Source organism: Cimex lectularius, unplaced genomic scaffold (assembly GCF_000648675.2).
Source record: "Cimex lectularius strain Harlan isolate CLEC.00 unplaced genomic scaffold, Clec_2.1 scaffold30, whole genome shotgun sequence".
NCBI lineage: Eukaryota > Metazoa > Arthropoda > Insecta > Hemiptera > Cimicidae > Cimex > Cimex lectularius.
The window spans coordinates 1,562,999-1,590,529 of record NW_019392730.1 but is presented as its reverse complement, the minus strand read 5'-3'; the positions used below and the strand labels follow the sequence as shown (position 1 = coordinate 1,590,529).

Here is a 27,531-nt window from a genome sequence, read left to right as displayed (position 1 = left end):
ATGTCGGGATGAAAATTTGATTTAAGGTGGGAAGTACATATGTCCCAAGATAGTATATTATAAGTAGTATTAGAATAGAATTATTAATATAAGAATAGAAAATTGTTGTGAACAATGAAAAAAATTGTTCGTCTCCGTAAATTATATCAAATTTTTTTGAATTCCGGCAATCAGGAAATTGCAGACAAAAACTGTCATTTTGAAACATTTTCAATATGCGCAATCTTGGAGCAGGGCAGCGGGCACTGATCGGCTATAGAGCTTTTATATATATATGTATAAATAAGTGTACGTGTATATATATATATATGTATATATATATACATACACTGTATATAAAATATATATAAATATATTTTGTATATAGTGTTTGTGTTTCGTTTTTGTTGTGTTTATATTAATTTATTTGAATGAATGTAATTGTAAAAGAAAGGGTTGTTTAACCCCGCTCGAAGAATATCGAGTACTCTTGGGTGAGTATTTATTAGCGAGAATAGAGTGGGTACCACCCCGCCCTGAGGAATATCGAGTACTCTGGGGTAAGTGAATGTGATCAGTGTTTGTATCGAATGCTTTGTTTACTTTAATTGATTGGAATGAATGTAATTTATTAGCGTGAAAGGAAGGCGTTGCTTAACCTCGACCCGAGGAATATCGAGTTCTCTGGGGTGAGTGTGTAAGGTCTGGAGGGAAAAGTAAGTTATTAGCAAGAATTGAGTGGGTTGGACCTCGGGCTGAGGAATAAGGAGTACTCTTGGGGAGTTAATTGTGGCCAGACTGTTTGTATAGGGTGTTTATGTGTATGTATTTTATGTTTTTATCTATTCTGTAGTTGACCTAAACAAGAGGAGGGCATTTAACGATATTGATTTAGTTTTCATATATAAGCTGAGAATCGGTAACAGATCGAGACATTACAAATGCTGCAGGTTGAAAAATAGGCGATGTCCTCAGCTGTTTGTCGGCCCTTAAAATTTCAACATTTTATTATGTAGCATTCCTTTTACAGTACAAAAATACAGAATCTCATAATTGAGAAGCTATTAAAAAATAATATTGTGCCATGACATTTAGAAATGTATGAAGTGCACTTGTAAGCCAGGGCTTTTGTTTACGAATGACTTTGTAATTCTGATTTTCAAGCACTCTGGGTATAATCTAATCTTCCCGTCCGGATTGGTTCGAACCGGAACCTCTAATTGTCCATCTAAGTCCGCTTTCTTACCTTGCACGTGTTTTGATAAGAGGAAGAATGTTTTTTTGAACAGTTTGAACATCCTGGACAACATTATCCAAGACATGAGGAAATTCTTCGCCGTGGGGCGACCACGTACGAGCTGGTAACTGTACACCGTGAACAAAGGGGGCCCAAAAGTGGCGTTCATAAATTAGACCGAATACATCTTAAAAGAAAAAAAACGAATTGTAAAAAAGGATGGAATTTGTTGTTTTTCCCCTGGTAGGAGCGAGACGGCGGATAGAAAATTACGGTGAAGGGGCGCCGCTTTCCTGGTGGGGGATCACGTTCGTGCAGGATCCAGCCGGCCGCTCAGTCTCGCCCGTGCTTTCGCTCAATCGACTTCGTTCTTCGTTCTTCGATCTTCGCCGACTCGATCGTCGTCATTCGGACGCCGCTCACGGATCGTGACAAGTGATTTACCTTTGTGCTGTGACCCGTTTGAAAATGTGAAATTTGTATTTTTACACTGCATCTCATCCTGGGAACATAAAAACCGTCCGATTTTTGGATCGAGACAAAAAGAGGATTTCACAAAAGAAAAAGGTATTGTTGGCAACCTAATACAAACAGCATGAGAAATGAATATATTTAATTCATTAGATTTTTTTAAAATCTTGAAATAGTATTTTATAATACGAGAAAAATACGAAGATTAGGAAAAATCAACTACTTTTGGCCGATGCATTACAAAATATGACTAACATGATTTTTGAATGTCAAAATATTATATTTTTTCTTAAATATTATATTCAACTCGATATATAATAATTAGCTCAAAAAGCTAAATAAGTGATTTTTTATCAACAGATGTAGAGCTTAATATTTAAACTTTTATCTATTTTATAATATTACATTCACGTCTTTCGGGTTTTAGGGTTTTTAGGAGTTTTGTTCTTTTCTTCAGTTGCTAGAATGTTTGGAATTTTTATGAGACAAAATAACGAAAAGGATTGTAAAAGAACGTTGATCGTTGATATCCTTCTAACAGTAAAAATAATAAATATTACAATTATTAAAATATTTCATTTTTTAGCAAAATTGAAAGTTTATATTTCATAGAATAGGAGAATAACAGAAGATAAGACCAAATCTGCCTAATCTGACTTCGGAATATCAAAGGATATTTAATAAACTTTTTTCACTTTTATCCATCGGGTTTTAGGATTTTAATTGCTTGCACTCATTCACAAGAAATTCACAAAATTTTACAGGACAAAAGTACATAGATTTGATCTCGAATAAGCCAAAAGTTCAGCTGACATACTTCTAGTAACGCATAACCGAAAGTAATTATTATCCAATGATTTTCATGTATGATCAATTAATATTAATAATTAATTTATCACGAAAATTATTATTGGGTTTTAGGGTTTTTAGATTTTTTAGTATCTTCAGTTGCAAGAGTTACAATTTTTAAGACGCAAAAAGACCAAAAGAAACAAAAAAACGTCTTCATACAAAAAGTATGAAACATAATAATCATTAATAAATCTCATAATAAAGTGAAATTAATATATAGTTTGTATGAACTAACAAAAATATATTGATAATTTTTTCTTTTCGGATAGCCAAGATAAGCCAATATCCTGTACTGTTGACCAAATATTTTACAAAATAGGACTAATTTTTTTTGAAATATTACCTTTATATTTGACGGGTTTAAGATTTGTTTATTGCTTGTCCTCAGGTGCAAGAAAATTTGAAATATTTTACGAGGCAAAATGACATAAATTGCATTATACAGAAGCAAAGGTGTCAGATGACACCCTTCTACTGACCGCATGACAACCATTTGTTCACGGTAGTACTCAAAATCGGACTAATTTAAATTTATTAAAAAAAAATTTAATAATTCAGTATAAAACAATCCAGACGAGTTGATAAGAATTTGGTCAAATTTTTATGACTTTTCATTTTTGTATTTTTAGTAGAAAAGTAAAAAACGGAGTTAAAGTCTAATATTTTCAAGTTAAGTTCAATTTTTTATTTATTAGCGCTTTCATGTTCTTCATCGGCTTGTTTATAGTTTATAAACCATCATTCTCTTGTATTCGATTGTGGAATATTTTCCATATTTAAATAATTATCAACGAGCAAAAATATATGGTACTGGTATTTTCTAACCAGACTAATAGTTTGAAAAATTTCCAAAGTACTTATGATCAAGTAAGTACAAAGAGACAAACGTACAAAAATGATATTTTGTATAAATTATTATAAGAATAAGTTTTCTGTTAGGAAAAATCAGAACTAATCCGTTCTACATTTTTTTTTTCAATAAAATGTAAATCGCAACAAAATCTACTTTTCGCCCCGTTACATTATCTATCCAACCTGCATTTTATATATTAGAAAAACGATTTTTTCATCCTGGAAAATGTCAATGATAAATTAATTTGTTTATTTTTTTAATGATTTATTTAGTGTTTTTGGAAATTTTGTATCGGCTAAATGGAAAATTTATTAGTTACACTTTAATATTGATGTCTTTTCTTTTTTTCCTCTTAGCGCACCTATATTTGAAAACGTAATGGTACTTTTTTATTGAAAAATTTTGAATTTTTTAGATGAAAATCATACAAAGTATAAAGTGTTCTTGCCTTAACATTGTGTCTAACCCATTCCCTTTTTATTAAAAGTGCGTTTTATCTACCAATAATCACCTCTATCCCAAATACTTGTTTAAGTTGCTTTAACATAAATTTATACTTTAAATAAGAGAAGTTTTATATTTTGCGGTGTTCAATATAAATTAGTTAAATGTAAATTTTGTAACGTTTTCAATGTGTTTTGATGAAAATGGTGCCTTTATATTATCAGTTTCCATCTTACGCTATCTTCAGTTGTAAAAATCATTTTATTAATTGAAAGAAACGAGGTATTTAATTCTTTTTAGGTATTTATTAATGTTATTTATGATATCCTTCTATTTTCTAACCTATTTACTAATTTTTAAAGTTGGAAAATGAATTTATTATTATTTAAAGTTCCCCAAATCCCAGAAAGCTTTCTAAGTGAAATCAATTAATCGTCTGTTGGGACATATTAAATTTTATATTGAAATCGTATTGGCTAAACTTTTTTTCAGAACATACAACCATTTTTATTGGATATTTTTACCTGTTTCAATGTAGAATGTGTACATTTTCTTTTCGATGTAGGTACGTTCAATATTATTAATTTAATTTTTCTCTGGCCTAACCACCAATTTTTAAATTCACCTAACGAAAGTTTTAATGAATTCTTTCTTCCAAATGGGAAAATCGAGTGATTATATTAGTTTAATATAAAAATTAAATAGGTTTTTGACGTTTTAACAATCTAGATTTGCTATTTTTACCTCAGCCTCACACGAAAAAAAATTTAAAGTCATTTCTAGTAAAAATAAATCTATGAAAATTTTCTTGCAAATATTACAATTTTTTTGTTAACAAAGAATCACCGAATTAATCTAGTAATATATCGTTTGATTAATTGAGAATAATAAAATTACTTGTGAATTTTCTCTATTGTATATCAAATACAAGAAACAGATAAATTCAAAAGCACGCAGGCATTAAAATTGTTTTTATAATATAATATAATATATAATTTAAGAAGATTTATAAGAATATAATTTAAAATAAGAGCGCAAAATTAATTTATCTGATATTAATTCTCGTTTTCCTTTAGTTTTAGTTTTTTTTGGCGCATAATTGAATAATCTTAATCCGCTCCATTTTTTTGTTATCTTGAATATGAAAGTATCCTTGAAGAAATCTGATATACAACAATATATGAAAAACGAGAAAAAATATACAATACATTAATTAATAATAATCAAGCAATATGTTATGCTTTTAAGGAATTATATGTTAAAAATATGATTAATAATTAAATATATGCCATAAAATTGTTCAAAATGGTTCAGAAGTGTTAAATCGAGTCAGGAAACAAATAATAAATGATCAAATCTAGTTAATTAATTTTAATAAACCTAAATATTTTAATAAAAGTTACATTGAATTTGTTTATGATGGTTATTACTTTGTTATTTGTCTGCTTCAACTATAGGGGAAAAATAAGTAATTCAATTAAAAAAGAAAATAATTAAACCTGGAAAATGTATGAAAGCTAAATAATAAACTGTATTATTCCTAAAGGAATTTTAATATAACAATAACAATACTCTGTTTAGATAATTAAGTTCAAACCAAACCTGTTCCTAGATTTGGATTAATTGGATCAGATATTTTTCACATTTGTACCTTTTTCTTGGAAACAACAAACAATAGAGAGAAGGATGAAAAAGGATTTTACAATATTTTAATCATCTTCGTTTTCTAAAAAGAAAAACTCGGCTTGTTGTAATTAATTAAGCAATGGAGCAAAGTTCAAAAGCGCAGGGGAGGTGGGTCAACAATTTGTATTTCTTCAAAACACGAAACATCACAATGATGTGATCAAAGGGAACAAAATACAAGGTGCTTCTGTTTGATTTTAATGTTTTTTTTTAGAACGAACTTTTAATAGAATTGCTGTTTAAATATTTACAAATATGAACTTTCCACCTCTAGTTTGTATTTTCTCATTTGAAAATAGCCCTCTTTTGGTCGCTAGTTTTCCCTCAGTGAAAATATTCAATAGGAGACCGGCGGTTGATGCGAGGGTCGTAAAACGAAAAAGGCAGGTTTTCACTAAATGAAAGAAACGTTTTATTTTACGGCCGCTCGTTCCGGACAAATAATCCCGAAACGTAAAAAAGTAAATTCTATAAAAAGCGTAATTTTTAATTAATTAAAGATCTTCGTCTTTTATTGCCCAGTGTAAAATATAACATCGGACTGGAAAATTTGTTTTTCTTTTAAAAAGATTCTAAGAAATACTAAAAATTCGGGTCAATTAAATGATAAAAGTATTATTCTATATGTTTATTTATACTGTGATTATCTTTTATAACCGAGAAGCCTTGGAAATTATTATCATCTGTTGTATTCCGAAAATAATAATTTTAGGTCAAATGTTTTTCAAAGCCTCACAGAGATCTGCACATGTTAACTGTTTGTCATAACCCATTACAAACGTTTTCATGGTAAAGTGCAAAATTGCACTAACATACAAATACAGAATTACACCTTCGACGACTGGAATGAATATGGATAAGAGACCTAATGAATGATTAATCCACAACGGCTGCCAATGGGTGGCTTCCTCTATAACGCCGATTTATATGAAATGTCAAAATTATATTCACTAATTTCGTGGTCCGCTTGACCAATTAATATATTACAATTAATTAAGGTTTTGAAAAATGGCAAAAAGGAGGGAAAATTCAAGGGGTGCGGTTGAGATGGGAAGTTGGTGGTCAAGTGGTAGAGCAGCGGCGTATCAAGCCGAAGATCGTGGGTTCGAATCCCGCTCGTGCCATTGACTTTTTTTCATCTCAACTAAAAACCTTAATTAATTGTAATATATTAATTGGTCAAGGGGACCACGAAATTAGTGAATATATAACAATAGTTCAACTAAATATATATATGTTCGTATGTGTGATAATGATTAAATCGAAAAGTACTGAACCGATTTCGATTAAACTTTCACACTTTGTTTGCATTAGTGCCGGGCGGGTTTAGAGAATATAAACCGAGCGCATAAATAATGAGTTTCAGGATATACAAAAAAATAAGATTTTGTGGCGTCCATGTTCACATTTGTCAACTTTAGCCTCCCCCCTTTGAGATGGGAAGTTGGTGTCCGAGTGGATCGAGGACACGATAGCTCAAGTGGTAGAGCAGCGGCGTATCAAGCCGAAGATCGTGGGTTCGAATCCCGCTCATGCCATTGACTTTTTTATCTCAACTAAAAACCTTAATTAATTGTAATATATTAATTGGTCAAGGGGACCACGAAATTAGTGAATATATAACAATAGTTCAACTAAATATATATATGTTCGTATGTGTGATAATGATTAAATCGAAAAGTACTGAACCGATTTCGATTAAACTTTCACACTTTGTTTGCATTAGTGCCGGGCGGGTTTAGAGAATATAAACCGAGCGCATAAATAATGAGTTTCAGGATATACAAAAAATAAGATTTTGTGGCGTCCATGTTCACATTTGTCAGCTTTAGCCTCCCCCCTTTGAGATGGGAAGTTGGTGTCCGAGTGGATCGAGGTCACGATAGCTCAAGTGGTAGAGCAGCGGCGTACCAAAGATCGTGGGTTCGATCCCGCTCGTGCCATTGACTTTTTTATCTCGACTAAAAACCTTAATTAATTTAAATATATTAATTGGTAGAGCGGACCACGAAATTAGTGAATTTAATGATTTAGAATGAACTACACTTCACTAAATCTCTCCGTGGCCATTCATTTGTCGCCGAGAATCCAATCCGATTACACGACATTTGAAAAATGGCAAAAAGGAGGGAAAATTCAAAAGGTGGGGTGGAGATGGGAAGTTGGTGTCCGAGTGGATCGAGGTCACGATAGCTCAAGTGGTAGAGCAGCAGCGTATCAAGCCGAAGATCGTGGGTTCGAATCCTGCTCTTGCCATTGACTTTTTTATCCCTACTAAAAACCTTAATTAATAGTCAAAATTATATTCAATCCGTTGGTTGTGTATAATTCATATACAGTTGTAGATATCAGTAAATGAAATAAAATCTTTTTAGGTTTTTAATTTTCAATCGTCAAATATAAGAAATGCACGATAGAAATATAAAAATATATATATTTTTTAATTTATTAAAATCATTTCACCTTGGAAAACTAGTTGTTCAATGATTTAACCTTTTACTTTCGTCACTTTCGAAGCTGCTAGAAGAATTCAGGGTTTAATTTTTCTTAAATAAACTATGTGTGGTGTTTAGTTACACTCGTAATAAAACAACGATAATCACAGATTGGTATCAAAAACCAAGAAACACAGATCGCTACCTCAACTTTACATCTCACCATCCTCCTCATACAATAATAAATACGGACAAAGGGCTACTTCACTGAATTATTACCCTAAGCCATGAATCATTTCACCACAAGGACATAAATATAATATAGAAACATATCCTCCATAACAATGACTACCCTAAACACATAATCAACAGAATAATCAACAATTACAACTCAACTCTAACACCATCCACTTTTACTAGTAACTCTACATCAAATCTATCAAATACAGACAAACCAACATACATTTCCATGCCGTTCATTCACGGCGTATCACATAAATTAAACATATTTCTTTCTTACGATAACTATAAAATAATTCAGACTTTTGTCCAAAATTAAAGATCCCACACCAGTAAGAAATAAATCTGACGTAATTTACAAAATCAATTGTTTAAATTGTCCGGCAACTTCCATTTTTTTGACGAGGGTTCACAACTGCAGAGGTCATATAAACCCTCAGGGTGCCGGTGTTTTTGAAAAAAGCCCATTTGTAAGTATGAATGCAAGGCCGAACAGCAGTATTCGAACCCGGGACCTTTACCTTACAGTGATGAGAGCCGTGTCAACGCCTAAACCGTTGCGGCCACCGACTCCCCCTACATCGGTATTACATCCCAATCTGGATAAGAGAGTAAAGCAGCATACCTATGATTGCAAAAAACTCAAACAAAATCCTATAGCACTTGCTACCCACCAGTTTGAACACCAACACAATTTCGACTTCAACAATACAAAAATGTTACACACATAACGAAAAAAAATAAACGTAACTTTTTAGAAATGGTTTACATCAACAGGGATGAACATAGCATCAATTACAGAATAGACACATGTAAACTCAGTCGCAGCTACGCTAATATAATTAATCAAATTCAATATCGATAACATACATATATTATCATTACATCACACGAAACATATAACATATAAAACAATCATTACATTCCACACATCAAACATTTCTAGATAGTCTAATTTTTCAATAATTTAGATTTCCATTCCCTAATTATCCCCGTCTATATAATCCTGAAAGGATAATCAGGCCGAACCATTACCCATTTTTTCGCATTGTCGGCTCCTTTCACCTCAAAGAAGCCGACTCCTCATATAAATTTTTTTCTATCCCGACTTCCTTCCCCACCCCTTCAAAATCGAATGTATGTAAACATGAAATATCAATATCTCACTGGCACTCTCAACACGACACAGAAGCATGACACAATTACCCAGAAAACAAACATTTTGAGTAAGTATAAATACTTTGACTGAATTTAAAATTTCTAGCATTGTACAAATTCATTTTTTTCCACATCCTACTTGTAAAATTTAAACAATGTTTATAAATCCCAGGCCCTGAAGATGATCGCAATAAAGATCGAAACGTTGGCACGATAAAGAAAATGTTTTTCTAAAACGAACACACCAGGCGATCTCCAAATAGTATACTATTTTTTTTAACAACTATATTTATTTTTATACTACAAGTAAAATTGCTGATATATACACATTATATAATAAAATAAAACAAAATCTGGCGCAATAAAATTAAACAAAATTTGACACTAGGGTGCGAAGAATTACCCAGTGATTACACTTCTAGTATGGTCTACCTGCGCCCAACAGGTCGCGAGGCAATTGCCGTTTTAATCTCCTAGGGGGATTATTTAGGATAATTCGGGAAGTTTAAAACTAAGGGATTGGGGTGGAACGAAAGGGAGTTGTGGGATTTTATGGCATCTTTCACAAAAGTAATTTTAAGGTCATTGTGGATTGTGTGACTATATACGCGTTCACTATTTTTCGGAGAATTTCGAATCTGGATGCGATGATAGTTGGAATATTTGTGTGAACCCCACAGTTCAACGCTTTGTCCAAATGGGTTTAAGTAAATTGCCGTATATTATTCGTTCGTTGTAAACCGTCAGTTTTGATCGTTTGTGAAGGAGTCGTGAGTCTGTTTTATAAAGTCTAATCAGTTCCTGCTTTTTTAGTCTTGTATGTGTAATCTAAATCTTGGTCGATATACAGTCCGAGGTAGCGGAAGTGATTAACAATAGGAAGTAAAGTGGTGGCACCCAGTCGGAGGGTATAAGTTATATATCGGGTTTCTTTACATTTATTTGTACACGCTGCTTTCTTTAGCCAAGGTTCTAGTTTGATTAGGTGAGCATGTAAGAAACGATGTGAGAGGACAGATCTTTATTGGAGGATAACTAGCCGTATCAAGCACAAAAGTGTGAATGGATGTGCCGGGGTGGGTGGGGAGGTCAGCAGTATGATGAAGGATGATACCAAAAATACTACCCTGAGAGACTCCGGCATTAACAGGATAGTAGGCAGAGCAGGTGTTCTCTGGCTGGCCTGAAAGAAGCGGTCAGTTACGTACAATCGGTATATGAGGAAGTAAATAAAGGGAAAGATGTTCTTGAGCTTCCATAGCAAACAAGGATGCCAGACCCTATCAAAGGTGGTATTGCTGGGTGTGGAGTGCTGTTTATGGAAGGCAAACTAGTGAGATGGTATGTTTTTTCTAGGATGGCAAGGGATCTTTTCAAAATAATCTTCTCGAGGAGTTTTAGTAGCATAGATTCTAGGCTATCGAGCGATAAATTTGAGGTAAATTAGGTTTATTGGCTTTGGTATAATTTTTACAATGACATAAGCTGAGTTTTAAATATACGTTTTAAAAATTTTCCCTTTTATTAATTAAAACAGTGCCATTAAGTAAAATATCGACTCTGTTCTTTATAAGTTTGTCTCGGTTTTATAAATTGGCAAGACTGAGATTGTAATTTTAAATATAAAGCTTTGAAAAAATTGAATTTCAAAAGTTTAAATAAACCAACTTTAGTTTATTTATTTATTTTTTACTGGGAACCGTCCTTATTTTATCTATTAGGATAACGGGATAAAGTAAAATATAATCACCATAAACCGTCTGGTTTTATGGTTGTCCTTCTGACATCTTCCAGATCTGACGCCAGGTTTTTGTCTTTTCGTGATTGAGAAATTTCTGATATGCAATCCTCCCATTGTTCTCATGCTAATACCAAGGCTTTAAATCTTTGTGAATATCTTTTAATGTAGGGCATCGCAGCGATAATTTTTGACGAGTCACCGATCAAATATGAATTTATAACTAGGTTTCTCAACAATGGACGTTTTTTGGGCACGGACGAGCTTAAGAAGTGGTCATATTGAATAATTTAAACATACAAACGGCAAATATCACAAAAGAAATTGAATAATAGAAATATAAAAATTAATGAGAAGATAAGCAATAAATAAAATCGAAAGCCTAAAAAGGTCAATTGGCTAAGTGCGCTAAATCCTACTCTATTATCTGATATATAAATTAATCCAACTTTCTCTACCCAAATCCTTGAATAAATTGAAAATTATTATATTTTATAATGTAATAATAATTTTCTTTTGTTAAATGCTTCACATGGTTTAATTTAAAAAAATCTAAATTTGAAGTATAGTGAAATTATATCTATTTTGTACGTACTTTTTATGACAGTGAATTTCATATAACAATACTAAAAGGGTGTCAAAATACAAAAAACATTACTTTAAAGAAAATACTGTGATATGATTATAGTTGATAAATTTAGGTCTTCTGTACAAATTAAATTGTGTCCTTCCAAATATTCTCTACTTAATCATTTTTTTCGGATCCGTCAAGGATAAGATTTTTCCGACTTCTACTTATTTAGTGCGGGAGTACCTCCAGGCAGTGTGCTGGGACCAATTCTCTTTTTCTTTTATACTGCAGAAGTATCCTTTGACCTCGAGGTACATAGGCTTCCCTAACAGATCCCATCCCTAAAATTATCATGCTGAAAATGCCCTGTGACCTCATTTCTGAGTATAGTCATTAAGTAGGGAAATACAATGGGAGAATAATGTTGATTGATAAAATGTTAACGAAGTATCAGCACCTTTGTTTTCAAAAAATAAATTGCAGCCCGCGTAAGGCCCTTGGCATTTGTAAAGATTCAGGTAGAGAAAGCAAAGAACCCTCTCAGAGTGTACTTTTTACTTAGAACTTCTCCTTGTAATACATATTTCTTTCCCGGACCGACTGAGAAACTGTGTTATCTGGGTCGTTAAAAGCTAAAATAAAAAGGGGAAAATACTGAAACCCTTTAATTGGATCTACCCAATTTTAGAATCTTTGCAGATTTATCAAAGCTCTTAGCATCTCAACTTGATTTATTTCAACCCCGAATCCAAGGAAAAAAGAAATGCCTTAGGAAAATAAGTTTCTGGTGTTTTTCGCACCATGTGAAAAGATACCGCAGAGGAAAAGATACTCTTAACTTCAATATTGATTTTATCAATTAATTATTAGTTTTCACTATTTCAAATTCCACTTTCCTTATCAATCATTATAGTCGATTATCAATTCAAAATTTATAAAAAGATAATTTGAGGTGGAATCCTGTACATGGACTCAAGGAGATAAACGCTTCCGCCGTTTTTACGAGTTTATTCGGTTCTCGTTTTATCTTTGCAAGATTAAGATTAAATAAATTTACTCAACCTCACTATGTTTAATAATTTTCTCAATCCGTTTTTATCGTTACAAAAGGCAAATAATAAAATTCGAATTCTCCAGAAAGAGTGATATAACAACTGTTTATAATGAAATTCTACTTTAGAAAAAAAGTAAAGTTCAATTTTATTTATCAATTTTCACCCCAAGTTTTTTAAAGCCTAAATTCTAGTAAAAAATTCATTTTGAAAGGAAACAACAAAATTTAAATAATGATACTTTGGAAAAACGTTTTTCAAAAATTAATTTTTATTCACTAATTTCGTGGTCCGCTTGACCAATTAATATATTACAATTAATTAAGGTTTTTAGTTGAGATGAAAAAAAGTTAATGGCACGAGCGGGATTCGAACCCACGATCTTCGGCTAGATACCCCGCTGCTCTACCACTTGAGCTTTCATGACCTCCATCCACTCGGACATCAACTTCCTATCTCAACCCCACCTTATGAATTTTCTCTCCTTTTTGCCATTTTTCAAGAAGCCGAAGATCGTGGGTTCGAATCCCGCTCGTGCCATTAACTTTTTTCATCTCAACTAAAAACCTTAATTAATTGTAATTAATTTTTATGAAATCATATGAAATTTACTTATTGTACGCGGTCCCAGAAGGTATTTTGGCACGTTAGTATATTTTGTCGCCTTGAATCAAATAATTTAGCACTGTAAAGGGTTTTCATTTCGAGGAACGAATATTACCGAACCGTCCTTTCTTGGGAGAGTGACAGTGTCGCACCGTTTCCTTAAGCGGATTGCTTGTGAATGCGATAACCTTTTATTTTCAGGTCGGAATTTTCCCACAGTCGAATTAAAACAAGGACACTAAATAAAATAAGAACCAGTACTTGAAATCTATATTTGTCGAAGAATTTTTAAGGAAAGGGTTTTAAGGAATGATAGGTATTTATGAGATGATATAAGAATATCTACCTTCCTATTTGGTAGATTTACACTTATAAAAAATTAATATAAAGAATTATCTGATCCATATGGAAAGCGAAAACTCGGCTCTTGGCATTTTTTCTTGTGGGGCAAACGCAGAAAGCGTATCGAATTTTTCCCACCGTGATATCGTTTTCCAGCGACGGTTGCACTTCAAATGATCCTTGGGGATTTCTTTGAAAACATACTGCTTTGTTACAAATGCAAAATAAGAGATAAGATTTGTTCACATATCTAAATGTAAAAAATATTACATTTTATAAGCTGAAAACAGAACGAAAGAGAAGGATCGAAGTGTAAATAAATTAATCGAGTTAGCCCGAGTTATCTTTCACTTTATTCATACACTGTCGGGCGAAAGGACGTCTGGGCGAAATATTTCTGATCAACACATGTCCACAAGTTTCAAAATCGGCCAATTTAGCAAATCTCCATTTGCCAATTTCACGACAACGGACCCATTTTTATATATCACTGCTTATAAACCGGCGTTGATCATGGGGATAATAAAAAGTGTTATTTAACACATTAGAGGTTTAGAGGTTTTCACGACTCTGTTAGGTCCTGTTAGATCGAGAAAAATGATGACGTAGACATGTAAGAATCGGCTAATTAACATTGCTCAATCTAACAGGCCAGGGCCAGTGTTAGATGTTAGTTATTCAGAAATCGTGAGATGCCGTCTGGTGTGATGTAGGTTTCAAAAAAACATTTTCTTTATCGTGCCAAAATTTTGATCTTTATTGAGATCATCTTCAGGGCCTGGGATTTACAAACATTGTTTACATTTAACAAATACATTTAGGATGTGAAAAAGTGAATTTATACAATGCAAAATATATTTTTTTATTTTCCAATTCAATCAAAGTATTTCTAATTACTTAGAATTGTAGATCTAAGGCCCAGGCCCTGAAGATGATCTCAATAAAGATCGAAATGTTGGCACGATAAAGAAAATGTTTTTCAGAAACCTACATCACACCAGACCGCATCTCACGATTTCTGAATAATTATCCATTAACAGTCACTAATCACCACACGTTAGATGTTAGTCGAAAATGTAGTCACATTGCTATCCGTTAGGGCGTAGGTAGCAACATGGCAGCCATGAATTTAACAGCTGTTTTTTCTTTACACGAATTTTTATTCTTAAGTATGCATTGATTAAATCAGACCAATACATTTCTTTTGTTAATTTCTGACCTGTCCTCATACTGCCATTCATAATAGATACATCCCCTATCCTATAAAGTTGTAGGCTGTTGGATGTTAGGATACAAGTTAGGTATGGCGGCGCAAATTGAAGCCTGTCGTTTGTAAGTCCTTTTCGAGAGCATAGATAGCATTTTGAATAAAAGAGTTGGTTAATTTTCTTTTTTTAAATTAATTTCTGGCACCTTACAATTAAACACAAAACAAACAACAACAAGCCTTCAAGCTATAGCTCTTTTTTGTTCTTCCAAACGCAAGCGCAGTACTGCGGAAAAATTAACCTTTAACGTTCACGATCTTACTGGACATTATTCTATTCGAGTTTACACGAGTTAAAATCTTACAGACATCGTGAATACCCTTATTATTTTGAATATACAAATTGCTATTACTAGATAGGAGCATATACAGGGTGAGTCATTTTTTGTCGCACCATTGGAAAATCAACCTGGAAAATCAGACTAGGCTACTGTGTTGCAGCAAATGGAGGTCTGTTCGAACAATTATTATAATTTTGAACATTTTTGGTTTGCTAACAAAGGAGATTGTTACATTTATTTAATTTTTTTTATTTTACCAGAAATAATGCTCTTAAACCTTAATCAAATTAATTTGTGAAGAATTTTTTTTAAAGTTTTACATCGTGTTTAAATAATGTTTTAATAATATTGGTTTTGTTTCTTTTCCTTCCAACCTACTAAAACTAATTTGTAACGAATGGTGCGTTGAAAAGTGACACGCCTATTTTTTGGTACGAGACTAACAAAATGAAATATGCCGAGTCATAATTAGACGCACCAACGTTGATTTTCCTATGGTGCACCGAAAATTGACTCACCCTGTATATAAATTAAATGGACACAATTGAATGTTTGTTATTAATGATTAATGATTGTATTTAATCATCATATTAGATATTTACATATGAAATATTATGTCTTTCTGTAGTCTTTATCTTCATAAACTAAATAAATCTTTATCGCTTGGAGCACTTTTTTCAATTCTGATGGTTTCGCGTATGGAACAATCGTCACTCATGCCAAATGCCAGTAATTCGTTTTCCTACCTACACTACTGCTGCTTATAGTAAAGATACAACGGTGAACTTTACAGTTGTTCATCAGCACACCAATTCTGTAGTTTTTGTGGCTATATTCTATCAGCAGTTTTGCAACTATAACCGATTCAGTAATTGGTGTTAATTCAGTAATATTCTATTGACTGTTAGCGCTCCCAAATCGGAATTGGAAAGACGCGAGAAACGTGTATCATACCGGGAGGCTAAGGCTGACAAAAGTGAAAATGGACGCTACAAAATCTTATTTTTTGTATATCCTGAAACTCATTATTTATGCGCTCGGTTTATATTCTCTAAACCCGCCCGGCACTAATGCAAACAAAGTGTGAAAGTTTAATCGAAATCGGTTCAGTACTTTTCGATTTAATCATTATCACACATACGAACATATATATATTTAGTTGAACTATTGTTATATATTCACTAATTTCGTGGTCCCCTTGACCAATTAATATATTACAATTAATTAAGGTTTTTAGTTGAGATGAAAAAAAGTCAATGGCACGAGCGGGATTCGAACCCACGATCTTCGGCTTGATACGCCGCTGCTCTACCACTTGACCACCAACTTCCCAATNATATTTAGTTTAACTTTTGTTATATATATTTAGGCTGGTCGGAAACTGGAAACATTCTGCCAGTATTGGCAGTTTCAGAGTAGATTTTCGTTTTTGTACCGGATAGCGCTTTTCAAAATCTCCAAAGTATAAATGTATAAGTATTTAAATTGCCTCGATCTATACTTAAATGTGTAGTTGTATATGTTTTTGTAGGATTAGAATTGAATCGATACGTTTAATTTTAAATAAAGTAGTTCGAAATTTTTGGTGTGTATTTCGGTTTTCGCCGCAGCTTGTTTTATCTGTTGTTCTTTTTTTTGAGACCGGACCTCGTTCTCGCACAGGTCTTTCTTCTAAGAACAACTCAATGCTCAAATAACTTGCTCTACAACACACGAATGAAGGCAAGCGTGCGTAAAATCCTCTCTCAGGCGCCTCGGAGGAATTCAGACGAGCCTTGGGGTAGAAATATTTCCATGGGCCCCCAAGTGCTATACCTGATCCATCCTCTGCTTTAAAAACCTGTCGGCCTCGTTTCGGCCGTTAACAACACGAGGGCCGCCCATCGAGAAACTATCCACGAAAAATTGAAAATCCATTTGTAAATTAAACGAATGTAAAAAGGGTGCCTTTTGGGTACGGTTTGGTTTTTAACGATGGTCGTTTTTTTCTTTTTCAAAAGCGTTATTTCACGCCCTCACGTTAAACGACCCTAAAATTATGGTGTGCTACATCCCTTATATTATGAACTATTCAATCTAAAATTAATTTTCTCAACCCACTGTTACCCTTGGCTTAAATTACATCGTTGCTGTCTATTAATAAAACAATTTGAAAAACAAGGAATGCTTGTAGTCTCGTAACATTTTTTAAATTCCAATTAAATCTTATGTTTAATAATCAAAAAGTTGAAAAATCTACTTGAAGTAACCTTCAGCTTAATGGATAATGTATAACACACTTTTTCAAAATTTTCTCTTACCCCTTCCCAAATAATTTTTTATAGTTATTTTTCAAAATTTAATTAATAATTTTAAAATGTGTTGTTAAACATAGCTTCGATAGCAAATATTAAAAATAAATAGAATTGAGTCCCAGTATTTCGAACTACCTCTAATCGGGAACTTTGTTCTCTTGTGTGTTATCAAGCAGTAAAACAGTTATGAAAAATCCAGCTTGATCAGGTGTTATTTACAGGTGTGAAATAACCTGGAAGTTTTGAAAAGAGAGGCGAAGGATTTTCAAGTCTTTTCCGACTTTTCCGAGCCATCCTCGCTCTTTTTCTCTAGTTAGTTTTTAATAATAATTTTGTATAAAACTCAACACTGAAGATGACAACAGTGACAAACCGTTTACAGATAGCCGGTGCTACAGAAGGGTAGCCGTCAGTCAGTGGTTGAGTCGATTGGAGTGACACTGGTCAGTTGTTCACGAATCAATTACAGTTTAGAGTTTAGACAATATGGAGTGATGAGCGAGCTTTGTAGGGGGAGTGTCTGGCTTCGGGTTAGATACCTTCGTTCTCGATTTTAATTAATAATCGTTGTTTTGAAATGTGAAGACCTGGATTACTTGTTCCGAATCCGTTGTGATAGGATTCGGGAAAAAAGCCAATCCTGGCGAATAATCGATTCTCCAACATATTCGTCTCTCCCCTCTCCTATTGCCCTTCGAAAATCTACGCCTGTGTGTGTGTTGCAAATTCTCTGCTGGCCGTTATGTATTCGGATTAGATTAGATGGACAGTGGGATTAGCGCGGTTCAGATTGATAGGAACCCTAATTTGACTATTAGGACAATAGACAAAAAATTGATTATTTTCTCTGTCATCATAATGTCAATATGTTTTACGCTAATATTCTCAAAGCATGAATTAAATATTAAATTTTTTTTATGTGATAGTTTGTACAGCCAAGGTGATAATCAGGGCTAACCTAGTCTATCCCACGCTTTCCTTTTCGCGAGATAATCCTCTGATCCTTTTCTTAATCCGAGATTACTTAAATGAAGCTAGAAATAGTTTTTTTAAGTATATATACACATAAACTTTTTCTATAAGGTTCTAGGTGTTTTTAATTATTTGCCTTTTTGTTGTATAGCTTGAGTTATAATTACATTTTCTAGTTGTTGAACAATTTATAAATCTGTCCCTCTATTGTGTATAAACATAAATGTCTGTCGACTCAAAGCGATTCATCACTCTAAGCTATAGGACGTGGGTTCGAATCCAGCAACGGCGACGCCCTGAAATCGAACAGCCTTAAACCAGAAACACACTTACCCGACGCTACGCCATGCGACGCTACCCGATGCTACCCGACGCAAATCCAACTCCGATTTTCCATAAGGTTGCATTACCCCCGTGCACATCTACCCGATGCTATGCCACGCTAACCTACCCGACGCTCTGCGATCCTCACTGTCCAGATTTTCGTCGGGTCGCATCGAGTACAGTCGAAGACAAAAGAACCGGACACTCATATTTTTATTCAAACTAAATGTATTATTGTCGTTATATCAATTACAACATACTTGTTTTAATATAAACCAAATTAACTGTGATTAAAAATTAATTTTAATGGTTTGATACAAAATTAATCAAAACACCGGAATACGATTTTTTGATATAATGAATTTAACTGACAATTTATTGCACTCGCTTCGGCGGTACATATACTAAAATTGGAAGAATTTATAAGAAGGTTTTGCTCAAAAAATTTAATTAACAATTTATTTCATAGTTTTGCTCGTAAAATTACACCATTTTGTAATGTCGGGTAGCATCAGAACAGGTCACTCATATTTTTTGTAGTTTATTTCAAACTAAGTACATGTAATTTTGTCGTTATATTAATTACAACATGTTATTTTAATGTAAACCAAATTAAACGAGATCAAAAATGCATAAGTTTTTATAAACATTGTTTAATTATGATGGTTAGGAGAAACTTTATTTAAAACAATTAAGTTTAACAAACAATTTATTAGATGGTTGTGCTCATAAAATTTAACTAACAATTTATTACAAGGTTGTGCTCAAAATAGTGCGTTAAGAACAAAAGATGCGTTGCGTTTGTGATAGTGATTATTGTGATAAACGCTGTGTACTGTACGCGACGTGTGCTTGCGTCGGATAGATGTGCACACCCCACCAAAACGTGACATGGCGTCGTGTAGCGTCGCATGGCGTAGCATCGGGTAAGTGTGTTCCCAGCTTTACGCTCTTGTCGCATATAAACTATTAGTTCAAATACACTCGGGGGAAAATATTATTAAAATCTGTCTTCCGAAATCGTAGAAAAAGAAAAACTGAAAATTAAACTACAGGCATACTGGAATACATAAAGTAAATTAATACTGCTATCACATGTTCGTTTAGTAAGTATTACCTTGCTTACACAAAGAATATATATGGATGGAGTGTTCAGTGAAATTCATACATGGAATAAAAAAAATTACAATTTACAAACAACTGACAACATACGATGTAAAAATTCAGATGGCGCATGCCTATAAAATATCCTCTCTTGACCTGGAACTTGCCCTTTAAGCTCCGATGACTTAATTTTTTGAAAGAAAAAGGATGGGTCTTCAATTTAAAAACAACTGTTTTAACTTAAAAAAATAAGACATAAATAATAGTAAAATAAAACAAGTTAAGGAATTTCTTTCTGAATGCGTGTCATCAATATAATTACCATTGCGTGTTGGACATCTAATGGTAGGATTAACGGCGTGAACCCAGTGAACGTTTCGCTTCCTTAATTTTCCATTATTTTCTCAGAAAAAATGGAAATAATACGTTGTACGCAGTTTGTCTTACACTACGTTAAAAACCGTTTAGAAAATAAAAACGCTAACGAACTGAAGAAACTGCTCAGATCGAATTTCCCGACGGTTTAATGCTGTCAAAGGACACCGAAGCTGACACCCGATCCCTATCATTCTCCCATTATTATAATTTCTCTCTGAGCGTTCAACAATGAGAAACGCAGGCTCACGGGTCTTAAACTGATGATGTCGGGAGAAACGCTTCTGAATGAAGATAACGGCTGGGAAAAGCGGCCCACAGAAGAAACGAGGTGTCTTTATCACGGGGCAGCCAGGAATATTACATTACATCTGCTTCCTATTCTCTCCTCTGCCATCCATTTCTCGTTTATTAGAAACATTACAATTTAGCCAAGGATGCATAATAATAAAATCAATAATTACTGTTTATAACACTATAATTTTATACGCCAGTACTGTACGTTTTGTCTTTTGATCGATAAACCCTTAAAGTACTGCTTTTATCCCTTCCGTTTTTCTCTTTTTTAATAACTCATCAAAGACAAAGATAACTTAATTTATCAACCTGGAAATAAGTACTTGCTTTAATTGATTCGCAATTCTTTTTAATGAAAATTTTCAATCCGTAAGATATTACCCATAATCGCCGTCTAACTGCATTTGTCTACAATGAACTTTAATCACATTGTATAATTTTCTCTGGCAGAGGACTCCTGACAAGCCAACAAGAAATGCCATTCATATTATCATACAACAATTACATCCATATTCGATAGCAAGACGCGACTTGTCAATAATGGTCAAACATCAACTTTACCAGTATCGATTTAACTCTAATAATCCTAATAATCGGCTTCCTCTCACTTTGGAAAGTAGCGGTCAACTTGATATCGATAGTCATGAAAAAAAGGTTATTCATATTACAATTAATTAAGGTTTTTAGTTCAGATAAAAAAGTCAATAACACGAGCGGGAATTGAACCCACGATCTTCGGTTCGATACGGCTTGAAAAATGGCAAAAAGGAGGGAAAATTCAAAAGGTGCGGTTGAGATGGGAAGTTAGTGTCCGAGTGGATCGAGGTCACGATAGCTCAAGCCGTAGAGCAGCGGCGTATCAAGCCGAAGATCGTGGGTTCGAATCCTGCTCGTGCCATTGACTTTTTTATCTCAACTAAAAACCTTAATTAATTGTAATATATTAATTGGTCAAGCGGACCACGAAATTAGTGAAGTTATTCATATTATCAAACGAGGTTCCATGGTCCGTAGAATTAGGCTGATTTACGTCAAACAATGTTCAAACATCGAAATCGAACAGGGAAATATCTATGTATTGATTGATAATAATAAACAAACATTATTATTAATGCTCGATAGTATTGAGGAGTATCAGTGGCCTAACATCGAATTCCAACAAAAAACAATCTATATATTGATAATAGAAAATTATAATCAATGACTATTTGGAGATCGTGAGATGCGGCCTCGTGTGAGGTGGGTTTTAGAAAAGCATTTTCTTTATCGTGCCAACGTTTCGATCTTTATTGAGATCATCTTCAGGGCTCAAAGTGTTTGTTTTCTGTGTAGTTGAGTGATTCTTGTGTGTCATGTTTAGAGCGCCCATATGAACCCAAGCAAAGACTAGTCTGAAGGACATCGCCAACAATGAGAAGAAACTTGCATCGGCTATCAATCAAAAGTTTTTTTATTGAAATGCAGACAACACAAGGTATTCGCTACTCACATCAAAAACAACTTTAACCTCACAAATGCCACATTAACACAATCAAACACCAGAATTAACGACATGCACAAGAACATTAAAGACATTTCAAAAGAAACATTTTAAACATAGAAATGACTACTAGCATTAAAAACATTAAGGCACTAATACAAAAATTACACCAATTAAAACTCAATGCCGCCAACGTAATACCTACAGACACTTGGGCACTCTCAACATGATACACAAGAATCACACATCTACACAGAAAACAAACACTTTGAGCCCTGAAGATGATTTCAATAAAGATCGAAACGTTGGTACGATAAAGAAAATGTTTTTCTTAAACCTATGTCACACCAGACCGTATCTCACGATCTCCGAATAATCATTGACTAACGGTCACTAATCACCACACACGTTATTTGACTGTCAATAATGACCCCAAAATCTTTTCACGTCAAATTAGGAGCGAGTCTGATAAAGCGTAGTTAAATTTGATAGAATATTTTATTTTATGGAAAGTCATATCTGAACATTTGTCAGAATTTGAAAGAATATTGTTAGTTTTTTAAAATATTTTTTTATTTATTTGACTCCAAAATTCTTATATAGCCATTTTCGTTAGTTGAACACCAATTATTAAGTTTTATAATGAAGTTGTAAGCAATCGGAAACAGAATTAATTTTTAAAAATACTTTTAAATCATATGAGAAAAGTAGGGTTATAACGGAGATATCGTTTATATAGATTTTAAAAAGAAAAGTCCCTAAGTGCGACCCTTGTGAAACTCGAGAAGTTTAGAAGACTATGCGACAATAGCGTTATTAATTTTACTTTAACCATTCGATCTTTTAAATCGATTAATTTTTGTAATTTCTGTAGTAAAATCGCATGATCAACACTATCAAAAACTTTGGAAATGTAAGTTTAAAATACTATTATAATATATAATCTTGAAATATTAGTATTTCCAAATAATCATTAACGGTCACTAAACACCATGCATTATAATCAATGTTCGATAGTATTGAACAATTTGATATTAATGATGAACTATCACACTTCTACGGGAGATCATCGGTGTATCTATTCTATAATATCGATTACCATCCTTAACTGCTATTATCGATGTCAAACGTTAAAGTCCTACCTGAAAACATCGATATATCTATCCTATCAAAAATAGGTTTTACGATCGAGTCGAATTCGATAGTCAGGCTGCTTCATATCAAACGTCAACAAAACTCATCGATGTATCTATTCTATCAAATATCGATTATTATTCTTAGTTGATAGTATCGATGGTCAAACATGGTATAAGTTCTCCAGAAAAACATGGATGTTCCATATTTGTATTAGCTTGACATCAATAATCAAACTTTACCATCAACTGAATAAAATGCATGTAATACCAACTTCAGTTACCATCCCTTTGTCATCTATTGTCAAATATCAATGTAAAAACATCTTGGATCAATACTATCAAAAGTCGATTGCCATAATTATTGGCTACTAATGGGCATCTTACCATCTATGTTAAACCCTTAACGTTAAAGATTACATTGAGAGATATTCCCCGCTGCTTTAAGTATTTTTCATATTCAAATAAATCAATTGAATCGACAAAAAAACGAGGTTCCATTGGGCTATTTCGTTATATTTAATTTTCTATTTTCAGGTACTCCCGTCCGCGACCTTCTAGTAAAACTGACTTCAGTCTTATTAAAGGTAAGTTTTCTTCACGATATATTCATTATCGTTTCGATACAACGTAGAAATCGCGAAATGAATACATTTTCTAATAATTGTTGACCTTTTTCAAACAATTTGCGATGCTCATTTTAATTTGGGATTCAATTTACCGACTGTTTCTCATTTTCGTTTCATGTTCACATCGAGCTATTTCGCTGTGTAAATGTCATTTGATGACAAGTGTCTGTTTGAAATGTAAATTGAGAAATAGATTGCGTTGCATACTGGATTTCAAAAAAATACAAATTGATCGTTAGAAAAGCAGTAGATAAAATTTTCGAATAGGTATCCTCGGATTGATATTGGCGTGGAAGATGTATTTGCCATAAATCGAAGGGCGAATCTTCCAGAAGAGAGAAAAAAAGGCGTGCCATTAGGATTCCGTGAACGTAGACCGTATCATCCACGTAGGAAGAATATTCATTTTTTCACCTCCGTCCTTTTTGCAGGGTGTCCTCAAATACGTACCCTACGTGCTTGAATTAAACCGCGGCTCCTTCTCCTCCAAAAAAAAGCGCCGCTTTGTGCTCAATACCTGTTTGATTTCTACTGATTCTGATGACGGTTTTGATGGAAAACCTGATATGTAGTACATGAGAATAAAATGTATAAGTGTTGATGGTGTACTGGATACTCCTCCATTATCCAACACAACGATGATGATTAAGTGTTTGTGGTGTACTTATAGTCTCCATCAACACCTAACGAACATGAGTAAGTGATGGTGGTGTACTTCATACTCCTCCTTCATTCAATACATCGAATATGAATAAATTTTCGTGATGTACTTGATAGTCCTCCAACAACACCTAAAGAACATGAGTAAGTGATGGTGGGGTACTTCATACTCCTTTACCATCCTATAAAACGAAGATGATTAAGTATTTGTGATGTGCTTCTTAGTCGCCATCAACACCTAACGAACATGAGTAAGTGATGGTGGTGTACTTCATACTCCTTTACCATCCTACACAACGAAGATGATTAAGTATTTGTGATGTGCTTCTTAGTCGCCATCAACACCTAACGAACATGAGTAAGTGATGATGGTGTACTTGATTATGCTCCTTCACTCTATCTTTAGCATTGGAATATTATGATCAGGCAATGTTAGGACTGAGTCGGTTTTCAAGGAAATTTGAGATCGCCTGTAAAAACAATTGAAATATATCATTCTGTAGACATATTTAAGAATGTTTTGCCTTGATGATGACTACAAAATAGGCCAAAACTTGGTAGTAACAACTGGATTTGCTTTTTTTTTCTTCAAAACCATACCTTGATCCAGAGTTTTCGTGAACATGAGTTAGGCCGTGTACACATGTAGCTGCTCGAAAGAAACAGAACTTGTGACTGGAATTACTAACCTATTACTAACGCATCATTGATGCGGATCCACACACGACGTACTAAAAAATGTTTTAAATCACTAGTCTCTTCAGTGAAATTATAGCTGAAACATCATACCTGTTTTTGTTTGTTGACCGCCATGATTCAAGTACATATTAATAATTATAATCATTGTGATATCATTGCTTCAAAAGAGAAAGGGTACAAAAAGATTTTGCTTTCATGCGTTTTTACAAATTCATGCATATCCAGGAATCGTAAATTTGTATCAAATAGGATGTTTTGCAGAAATAATATGCTCACCTGTTGATCGTCCGTGTTGAAATCGCCCAAAACTGAACAACTTGAGTCACTAGGACTCAGCAGCCAAGTCGCCTGGAACTGATAGGGCGTCTCTAAGCAGTAGCATCGTTATTGAATTACATTGTAAATCACTCACTGAGGTAACTCGAGTCAATAATCAGTTCGTTTTGAATAGCTTGGGGTTTAGGTGGTTTACGTTAATATGTTGATATCATATTTGATATTCCTATATCACCATATGTAACATACTTGAGTATTGATAGTGTACGTGGTACTTCCTACTTTTACATAAATTCTTACTTATTTATATACTTATTATTCTTCTGTCGGTGAAAAGGGTCTGACAGGCCAAATGAATAAGTATAGGCAGGTCAAAAATGATCGGAAACAGCCAAACTACAGGTCATCATCTACGCAGACCACAAGGGGAAATCTAATGCTTACATATGAGCATATGCAATTTGTTGATTTTTCACGCTAGTTGCGACTTCATTCGAAGTCACATCGTTCTAGGGAAAAGTTGTTAAAATTAAACAGATGTAAAAGATTAATACTTACATTTCTTTTGATTAGGGTGATAGATGACGAAATTTTTCTCCATTATCCTCTTGATCCAAAAGACAAAAAAAAAACACTGTCAAAAATGAAGAAGTGCTGAATCAAAAACTGATCACTACCCATATTCGTGAAGACAACAAAAAGTTTTCTCGTCTTTCTGTTGAATTGTTGGATGATGTTTTAAAACTGTTGCGCTTAATGGGCTTGATATGCTCGTGGAACATCTTGCTTTTACCTTGGAATATAAATCGCCCATTCAGAAGTGTTGGCATGTTCTCTTTCTTTAACGTAAATTTCACTAGATTAGATTGATTTATATTCATTTTAACTTTATAACGCTTGCATTAATTCCCATCAAAATAGCAAAGGTTTTTATGTTTGCTTTGCCTTTCATTTGATCGCTTCACGGTCGGCATTCGCAGTAAAACCTTCGGTAAAAAATTGATTCTGATCTCGGGAAATTTTGGCCAGACACCATTTCTCACGGTTTCGATTAAAGCATTGCACGAAATTGGACGCAAATATTGTGCAACAGTTTCGAAACATAACCCTAAAACGTGATACCATCACGAAACAGAACCGTCTGATAGATAGCAGACTGTGTTTCATGGTCGGGAAAATTTAATTAAAATTATGTCGGTATTTTAGATAAGAAACGTCCATCGGAGGGTTAAAAAAACGACTTTAAGGGTTGTAATACTGGTTCGAATTATTGTTTTATTCTGTCCTTTTGGGAAATACAACCATTGTTTGAATTCATGCAATTGGCAGCATGTTTTTCAGCCGTCGAATCGAGCAGTGCCACTGACGTTTCTCGTTATTTTGACAATATAGACGTCAACCGCAGTACTCCTCAAATATCATAAAAAGAATATAATAAAATAACAAGTGTAAATTTTATTTTTGCGGATATCGTTGAAATTTTTAGATTGAAAGGACCCTCGCCTGAAATTATACTGGTTCGTAAAGATACGCAAGTACTTAAAAAGTTTAATTGGTTTTTTCAGACAGACGCCGACAAATGATTATAATTACAGTTTCCAGTATCGGAAAAAGCGGAAACAATCGCATACAGAGGTATTATTTTAATCGCAGGAATCACGGCTCAAAATTTCGACACGAAACACGGCCGAAAGTGCATCCGAGTGTGAAGCTAATTGTTTTCACTGTGTAATCCTTTCTATCACCTCAACTGGCGGGTACTGCGAGACGGTCTCGAAAGGGAAATGAATTTAATTACGTTCAATTTGCATAGGAGCGACTAGTTTTCGTGACGGGGTGTTGAACAAAAACAGGACGGCCGTGTGACAGGAATGTTGTGTGTATTTGCCTCCATTAAACTGCCACCTCTGGTTATTATTTCGAAAAATAGAAGACGAACGGGAATTTACGGCCTAAATATAAAACAGCAAGCGCGTTTTTATGGGGTATTAATGCTATAAATATGATTTTTATCACGGTGGTCTTTTTGCCTGAGCGATAAAACGATACGTTACTATATATGCTTGATCCAATCGT

At 33.7% G+C, this 27,531-nt stretch overlaps 1 protein-coding gene across 1 annotated transcript in view; it reads left to right on the top strand.

Annotated features, from left to right (window-relative positions):
* The first annotated feature begins 1,536 nt into the window (after window positions 1-1,536).
* Window positions 1,537-27,531, top strand: part of LOC106662542 (rho guanine nucleotide exchange factor 10-like) — a 204,313-nt gene continuing 178,318 nt past the window's right edge. Inside the window, exons 1-2 of the mRNA XM_014386715.2 lie at window positions 1,537-1,783; window positions 23,729-23,778. The gene's annotated coding sequence lies outside the window, so the exon portion shown is untranslated. The remainder of the gene's footprint in view (window positions 1,784-23,728; window positions 23,779-27,531) is intronic.